The sequence below is a fragment of the Gossypium hirsutum genome, chromosome A13 (genome assembly GCF_007990345.1).
Source record: "Gossypium hirsutum isolate 1008001.06 chromosome A13, Gossypium_hirsutum_v2.1, whole genome shotgun sequence".
NCBI classification, from domain to species: Eukaryota; Viridiplantae; Streptophyta; class Magnoliopsida; order Malvales; family Malvaceae; genus Gossypium; species Gossypium hirsutum.
Genome location: NC_053436.1, coordinates 67,274,133 through 67,283,396, shown reverse-complemented (window position 1 = coordinate 67,283,396; position 9,264 = coordinate 67,274,133). Strand labels below are relative to the sequence as shown.

Sequence of the window (9,264 nt, the reverse complement as noted above, 5' to 3'; positions counted from 1 at the left end):
ACCTAACACTATTCAAATGATACAGCAATTTGTTCAGTTTGATGGTTTGCAGGATGAGGATCCCAACGCTCACTTAGCAAACTTTTTAGAACTATGCGATACATTTAAAATTAATGGTGTTTTTGATGATGCCATTCGTCTTCGGTTATTCCCTTTTTCATTGAGGAACAAAGCTAAACTGTGGTTGAACTCATTACCACGAGGGTCAATTACTACTTGGGAGCAAATGACGGAAAAATTCTATTAAAATATTTTTCACTGGCTAAAATGGCCAAATTACGTAATGATATCTCTTCGTTTGTGCAGATGGACTTAGAAACACTCTATGATGCATGGGAGAGATACAAGAACCTTTTGAGAAGGTGCCCTCACCATGGGTTACCACTTTGGCTTCAGGTTCAAACATTCTATAGTGCAGAATCCTTCAACACGACTAATGGTTGACGCAGTTGCTGGCGGAACCATCAATAATAAAACACCTGAAGATGTTTATGAGTTTATAGAGGAGATGTCACTGAATAACTATCAGTGGCAAGTCATGAGGGCAAAGCAAACAAAAACAGCCGATGTTTATAACGTCGATTCGGTCACCATGCTCTTTAATCAGGTAGAATTTTTGAATAAGAAAATTGATGGTTTTCTTAATTCTTCACAGGTTCATCTAGTAATGCAGTGCAAAGCAAGTGGAGGTGGAACAAGCCATTTGGAATACCAACCTTATGGCCATAATATGGATAACGAGCAGTTAAATTACATGGGTAATAATACTCGATCTCAAAACAATCCACATAGTAACATTTACAATGCAGGTTGGAGGAACCACCCAAATTTCTCGTGGGGAGGTCAAGGAAATCAAAGACCACAATGTCCTCTAGGTTTTCAACAGCCACCCTATCAACAAGAAAAGCAACCAAACCTTGAAGAGATGCTCACAAAGTTTATCTCGGTGTCAGGAACTCGTTTTCAGAACACCGAAACAGCACTTAAAAATTAACAAGCATCAATCCAAGGGCTCGAAACTCAGATAGGTCAGCTTTCTAAACTAATCTCTGAATGACCACAAGGTAGCTTGCTAAAATGATTATTGATGTTGGCACAGGTGAACTCACACTCCGTGTGGGAGACGAAACAATCACCCTTCAAGCTCGCAATTTTGGCAACACATTGGAAATTGAAGGTAATCGTTTAACCCATTCTACCAAAACTGACAATATGGTACAACCTACTTTGCAGGAAATGAGTTTGAAGGAAGCACATGAGTCATTCTCAAGCAGTAGAAGAGAACCTGTTCATGAAAATCGAAGGCTACAAATCAAGGAGCTAGATGAATGGCAGACAAACAAATCGAGAACGCACGATAAACCAGAACTACACTAGAACGAGCTCAACACCTTCCTACATCAACTTTAGGTTGGAGATAAAGTCTTATTAGATGTCGCAGATCCTTACATTGTCACGACCACACCGAATGAAGAAATTCCTCTTACGGAACTTAGCATTTTCTCATTCGGTACAGTCGAGGTAAGTCATCCCAAGTTTGGCACTTTTAAGGTAAACAACACCCGTCTAAAACTTTATTTTGATGAGAATGATAGTAGGAATGAGGAGTATAAACTCCTCAAACCACCATGACTATTCAGTGGAAAGGTAAGTCGAGCTTAGACTATAAATAAGTGCTTCTCTGGAGGTAACTTGAGCACTAACTGTATTAACTTATTTAAATTTTAGTATTTAACACCTAACTTACTAACAGAGATCTTGAATACAGGCTTTTCCACACAGACACGGCCAAGCACACTGGCGTGCTTAGGGCCGTGTGAAAATAGGGCAAAGATTTCCCCAACACGGGCTACAATAACTCGCCACGGTCGTGCGACATGGCCGTAGGCAAACCTGCCAAAACAACACGGGCGTGCGGCACGCCCGTGTCTAGAACCCGTGGCTGAACCTATCAAATCAACACGGGCGTTTGACACGCCCGTGCCAAGCACCCGTGGTCAAACCTGTTAAACTAACACGGGCGTAGGCCTACATACACGAGTGTGGGAGAAGTGAACGAAGCCAGGCACGGTCGTACGACATGGTCGTGTTCAACCATACGCCCAAGGAACACGGGCGTGAACTAAATGTTCAGACGCGCCCAAATTCTAAATTCGCGTGTCACACGGGAAAAAATTGGGGAACATAGGCGTGCTCCATGGCCGTGTGCCCCAAAATCTATAAATAGGCTGCACTATTCATTTTCTTCTTCATCCAAAAACCCTAACCCTAGCCGCTACAAGTCCACACACCCTCCCCGCCACGCCCATGCGCCGCTTCCAACTTCATTTTTGACACCCAATCTATCTCCTTTAGCATTTGTTTACTCTTTTCTCTTTTATTTCATTGATTTGTAATGCTATTTATCATAGTAATCTATATTTTTCATTTTATTTTCATCTTTCTATCACTCAAATTTCATTTATAGAACAAGTTTTCATCTTTTCCATGTTCAAATTCTTACTCATTACATGATTTCTCTACTCCATTTGATTAGTTAGAAGTGCATATTCATGGTTAGGATAGTTGAAATAATCATTCCTTTTGTGTTGACATTTCTATTCATTCATATAGTATGTTGCATTCCATTCTTTGCCATTTTTACTTATATCACCTTGCTAATGCCACAAAAATAGGTCATTGAACTTATTATTTTAGTTAAACTTAGTAGTTGTGGCTGAACATATTTATGCATTTTTCTTTTCGAATTTAGTCGCATTTGTTTCCTTGTCTACTCATCAAGCCGAATTGATGTTTCCACTTGTAGGTATACAATGTTGTCTTCACGTGGTAAAAAGGTCGTTGTCCCTGCTACAAAGAAAAGGAAGGGAGCGTCATCTTCCTTGGGTTCTACCGCGAAAGTTCGTCACCTTTTCCTGAGGTTCCCCATCGAGCCCCAAGAAGAACTCTTCCAAATACTCCGGGCCCGACCTTTAATTGTAGGCCACTACATCAACTGGGCTGCAATAGAACAAGTTTAGTTGGCTGATGCGATTCAGGCCCTCCTAACCACCGACCCTTGGGAGCTTTTCTTTGGGATCATCGAGCCGACGTATCTCGAGCTTACGATGGAATTATGCTCCACATTTCATCTTCAGACCGTGATGACGAACTACGATGATCCCAGCATGATTCAATTTCGTCTAGGCGGATTAATCTGCCAGCTCAGCGTCCCAGAATTCGATACAACACTAGGTTTATATATGGAGGAATTCAAGGAGGAGAATGACTTACATGCTCTCAACCGCCACATCCATCGTTCTCCTTCACGGTGCTGGGACGCACTAGTACTAGGTGGGGTCACCTACAATCCTAGCCGCTCTAAGGCATCGGCTCTCCCTCCATCTCTGAGGTACCTACACGCCATTTTGGCTCACATGATTACAGGAAGGCGAGAGAGCACTGGCATCGTCAACACTCACGATGCCTACTTTGTAGGTTTATGTCACACGGGCACATTATCAACCTTGCCTATTTCATCACCCTTGCGATTCTGCACTAGACGGAGCGACGTAGGAAGGGGGTCATCTTCATTGGCCCCTATGTTACTCGGTTGGCTTGACAGTTCGGGCTCCTCAGCACCATGGCCCAAGAATCATCCTTAACCCTCATTGGCCAGATGTCTCCACAAGGCATCTCGAGCATGCTTAGCATGAGGATGATCGAAAAGCCCTGAGGAACCTACCCTCCTCAATAATGTCTTGCCCAATCTACCGAGGAGGAGGCCTCCGAGGACATTCCTGATGATGTCCCTCCCCAACACGAGGACCCATCATCTTAGCCACCACCACCCTCTCGTCTAGTTCATACGGCGACTTCATATGCTGACATTTCTGAGTGCCTCACTCGATTCGAGCAGTAGTGTTTTCAACGATTTGACAACATTGATTCTACTCTACAGCAGATTTGTCAGCACCTCCACATCTCATCGCTAGTCCCACCTCGCGAACCATCCAGCGATGAGGATATTTAAAAACATTTATTTATTATTTTATGTTTTTAATTTTTATTAAACCTACTTTTTATTTTTATTAGATTTTAAAATTTTATTTTTTTATCATCAATTTTGGTTATTTCTTTATAAGTAATTAATCTTCTTAATATCCCCTAAAAAGTTCTTTATTTTTATCACAGTTATTTAGAACTCCTAAGCTCATCATCGCATAGGAACTAAAAACTCCACCGGGAACGGTTCTCCATGACTACCATGTCCTGATCGACCACGACCATAGCTACCACTAGATATAATATTCTTTTGGCGCAAGACTTATGAACTAATGAACCTCTACCACCGCCGGAGTATCCTCCTTCACTCTCGCACCGATTACTCTCCAAAACTCCAGTTCGAGGAATTCATCATACATGAAGTTTCACTTCTCCCCCTATCTTATGATTACAAATTTATCTTTTCCTATCTATCTTTGTACATTGAGGGCAATGTACGTCTTAAGTGTAGGGGGTATTTATTTCATTATCAGAAAAATCCTTGAATGACTACCTTGTTCTCTTGAAAAGCTCCCATATCGTATTTAGGATAAATTTTGATTGATTTATGATTTTGATTGATATATCTTGAATTAAAACATAGGCATTTATGCATTGATTGTTTAAACCTTAAGACATTAGAGAATCAAGCATGATAAGTTAATTTTTAAGAATTTAAAATTTTAGGTTGTTTCCCCAAAGTTTAAGTATTACTTTGAATTGCAATTCACAAGTTTTAAACATAAAAAAGCCATAATTTGTGAGAGATTTTTGAGCCTTTTGAGCATATGTTAATTCTTTCATGCTCACTTTTATTATTGCTTTGAGTGCGTCAGTATTGAATTGCCATTCTAGAACTTGCTTGATTATGCATGTCAAGACCACACTATTTGATTTGATATGTCAAAATGAGAAAGACACTTATGATTAACCCACTCATGCCATGAAAAGCCTACCTCTACGATTAACCCTTAGTGAACCCTGTTGAGCTAACAAGTCATTTCTTGTATTACCTTTAATATTAACCCTTAACCCATTATTGTTGAAATCCCCCGCAGATCCTTACATTGTCACGACCACACCGAATGAAGAAATTCCTCTTACGGAACTTAGCATTTTCTCATTCGGTACAGTTGAGGTAAGTCATCCCAAGTTTGGCACTTTTAAGGTAAACAACACCCGTCTAAAACTTTATTTTGATGAGAATGATAGTAGGAATGAGGAGTATAAACTCCTCAAACCACCATGACTATTCAGTGGAAAGGTAAGTCGAGCTTAGACTATAAATAAGTGCTTCTCTGGAGGTAACTTGAGCACTAACTGTATTAACTTATTTAAATTTTAGTATTTAAAACCTAACTTACTAACAGAGATCTTGAATACAGGCTTTTCCACACAGACACGGCCAAGCACACTGGCGTGCTTAGGGCCGTGTGAAAATAGGGCAAAGATTTCCCCAACACGGGCTACGATAACTCGCCACGTGAAAATAGGTGTTTTCCTTTTTAGTTATGAACTAAATCCCCTAAATACCTAAGGGGGATGAAACCTAAGACGAATCTTGTTATTAATTTCTGAATTGTATGATAAATATTTAACTTGTTCTTAATTATGTGTTCTTAATTCTTGTTTTGATATCCCAGGATACTGATTCAAGATAAGCTCTTATTCAGAGGAGAAATAGACCCTGTCTAAGAGTACATTTGTCATAATTAAGCGGAGTTGATTGCGCGCCTAGAGATAGGGTGATAAGATCTTGCCAGATTAGGGTGAAACCTAATAAGGAGATCCATAGATCGAGTTAATGCAACCCTAGGGCGTTAATTAGAGAAAAGTCTCAATTATTCAATCTAGGGATTAGACGTTATTAGTTTTGAATAGGGATAATAATATAACTCAGGGATCTCTACGGATCAAGTTAAATGAATAAATCGTCCGATTCGGAGTTAGAATAACAAGTGAAGTCTAGGTGGATTTTTCCTTAGGTATTGTCTTAATTCAATCGTTTTCCAAAAGTAATCCCCCAATTCTACTTTCTGTGAATTATTAGATTAGTTAATTAGTTAGTTAAAACAAACCCCATTATTTTTAGGCTAGATAATAAAAAGACAGTCATTACTAGTACTTTTAGTTCTTTTGGGTCCGACAATCCGGTCTTGCTAAAACTATACTAATGTTCAATAGGTACACTTGCCTACATCGTGATAATAGTTAGTTTTAAGAATAATTCATTATAAATATTTGAAACTTGTCACACGAAAATCGTGATCAGTACTTTACACCATTATCACAATTCATTGTAGGATTTCTCCCACCCACTATGCATATTATCCAACGCCTTCTTTTTTGCCAACCATGCCTTGTGGTAGGATACGATGTAATCAAACTCTCTATGGATATGTGCAATCAAAACTAGAATCGAAATCTTATGACTTGCTTTGACCATGGGTAATATAAAGTCAGATACCATATCCAAATCCATTTCCGGATAATCGTTCAACATGTTTGAAAAATAATAAGTTGGGTCACTATACGTAATAAAATGTAAGAAAAATGTCAAAATTCAAGTCGATGTTGTTAACCATGGTACATACCAACTACAACACATGTATGTGGCACGATACATTTCCTGATTATCTAGAATGTCGACTTCTTCCTCATAGATTTCATGATTTTCCATGGACATCTTGTTCCATGCATTGTGCACATCGCCTCATATTTCTCATATTAGGAGCATGTATGATAAACCATAATATATGTATATTTTTACCCCATTCTTGGCATATTTTTGGAAGGATTATCATAAGATTTAATGAATTTGATGCTCCTAATCATTTAATTTCATGTTTTATACTCAGGAGAGCTTAAGATAGCAAAAAGAGCAAGAAACGGGCCAAAAATGGACAAATTAGGCCTAATTTAGTGTTTCACACGGCCTAGGCACTTCCATACGGGTAATCCACACACTCGTGTGTGACACATAGGCAGGCCACACGCCGGTGTGTCATAGCCATGTCAACATTAAACCAAGTCAGAACTGCACATGGCCTGAGCACCTTTACACGGGCATGTCACACGGTCGTGTCCCTGTCGAACTCAAGTCTAATTCTACTCGGAAAATGCTAAGTTTGGGCTATTTTGGGCATTCCAAAGTCTATATAAACATCCTAGAAGAGGATCAAAGGGGGACACAGAGTAGAAAGTAGAAAATACTCGAAGAATAGCCATCGGAATCAACTCGGAAGCAGGATCTCCATCAAGACTGAAGATCTCCATTCAATTTCCTTAGAAGTTCTTTGGGTTTCTTTATGTATTGTTATTATCCTAATTTTGAGATATTTCCTTCTATTAATATGAACTAAATTCCCTAAATACCTAGGAAAGTTGAAACCTAAGATGGATCTTATTACTATTTGAATTATATGATAAATACTTGTTCTTATTCTTAAGTGTGAGATTTAATCCTTGTTTTAATATTTCAAGATATTAATTCAGGTTTTGATGTGCTTATTTAGTGGAGCAAAAGTCCCTGTATAAGAGTAGATCCTCCATAATTAAGCAGAGTTGCATGCCATCCTAGAGATAGGACGACATAAATCTGCTGGATTAGAGTCAAATCTAATAAGGGAATCCATAGGTCGAGTTAATGCGATAATAGGGGTTTCAATTAGAAAGAGATTTTAATTAATCAATCCAGAGTTAGTTATTTTTAGCCTCGAGAGAGATAATAACATAAATCAGGGATTTCTACGGATTAAGTCAAGTGAATAAATCGTCTAATTCAGAAGTAATAAGTGAAGTGTAGGTGGATTCTTCCTTGGGTATTGTCTTCTCCATTAGTTTTCCAAAGAATATTTTCCAACTTTTATTTCTGTCACGTTCTTAGTTAATTAGATAATTAAGTTTAGTTTAGAAAACATCCCTTCAATTCTTAGGCTAGATAATAAAAAGATAGTAAGTACTAGTACTTTTAGTCCTTATGGATATGATATTTTCGGTCTCACCTTAACTATACTACTGTTTGATAGGTGCGCATGCCTTAGTCAAATTTTTAGTTAGTTTAGCGACCATCAATTTTGGCGTCGTTGCTGTGGACTAAGATATTAGGAACTCTTGATTTTTATTACTTTAACCATTTTTACTTTTATTTCAATTTACTTTTTATTTTTAGTTTAATTTTTTCTTTTCTAAATTTTTCTTATTAATTGCTTTTGGCAGGTGTCTCAGTTTATGACTAGGAGGAACCCGTCAGGACCTTTGCTTTTTGGTAGTGAGATCGAGAGCACAGCTCGTAGAAACTGAAGAGAAATAAGGCGAAGTCTACAATACATAGAGGAAGAGCGAAAGGACGATATCCATACTATAACCAAAGAGATAGTTGAAAATCAAAATAATTCGCTACCTCTTGTGGTTGTTGCAAATCCAGTGAATCAGAATCCTGCTCCTCGTACTATGTACGACTATGCTAAGCCTAATTTAACGGGGGTTGAATCGCATATTGTTAGACCTACAATTGCTACTAATAATTTTGAAATGAAACCTAACACTATACAAATGATTCAATAGTTTGTTCAGTTTGATGGTTTGCAGGTTGAAGACCCAAATACTCATTTGGCCTTCTTAAAGTTTTGCGATACTTTCAAAATAAATGGCATTTCTGATGATACGATTTGCCTTCGGTTATTTCCCTTTTCATTAAGGAATAAGGCTAAACAGTGGTTGAACTCGTTACGACGAGGGTCAATCACTACTTGGGAACAAATAACCGAAAATTTTTTACTCAAATACTTTTCACCGACCAAAACGGCAAAGTTAAGGAATGATATCTCTTCTTTTGTGCAAATGGACTTAGAAACATTTTATGATGCATAGGAGAGATACAAGGATCTATTGAGAAAGTGCCCTCACCATGGGTTACCTCTTTGGCTACAGGTTCAAACTTTCCACAACAGTCTGAATCCCTCAACTAGACAAATGATCGATGCAGCTGCTGGTGGAACTATTAATAATAAGACACTTGAAGTGGCTTATGAGTTCATAGAAGAGATGTCACTAAATAATTATTAGTGGAAAGTCATGAGGACAAAGCCGACAAAAGTAGCTGACGTTTTTAACGTCGATTCGATTGCTATGCTTTCAAATCAGGTAGAACTTTTGAATAGAAAAATTGATGGTTTACTTGGCTCTATGCAGGTTCATCCAGTAATGCAGTGCGATGCAAGTGGAGGCGGAACGAGCAAT

At 38.5% G+C, this 9,264-nt stretch overlaps 2 non-coding genes across 2 annotated transcripts; both read right to left on the bottom strand.

Annotated features, from left to right (window-relative positions):
• Positions 1–273: 273 nt before the first annotated feature.
• Positions 274–380, bottom strand: LOC121212808 (small nucleolar RNA R71). Its single transcript, XR_005908182.1, has one exon. It is a non-coding gene; the product is annotated as a small nucleolar RNA R71 (small nucleolar RNA).
• Positions 381–8,832: 8,452 nt separating this feature from the next.
• LOC121213089 (small nucleolar RNA R71) lies at positions 8,833–8,939 on the bottom strand. The gene has a single exon (XR_005908458.1). It is a non-coding gene; the product is annotated as a small nucleolar RNA R71 (small nucleolar RNA).
• Positions 8,940–9,264: the final 325 nt, after the last annotated feature.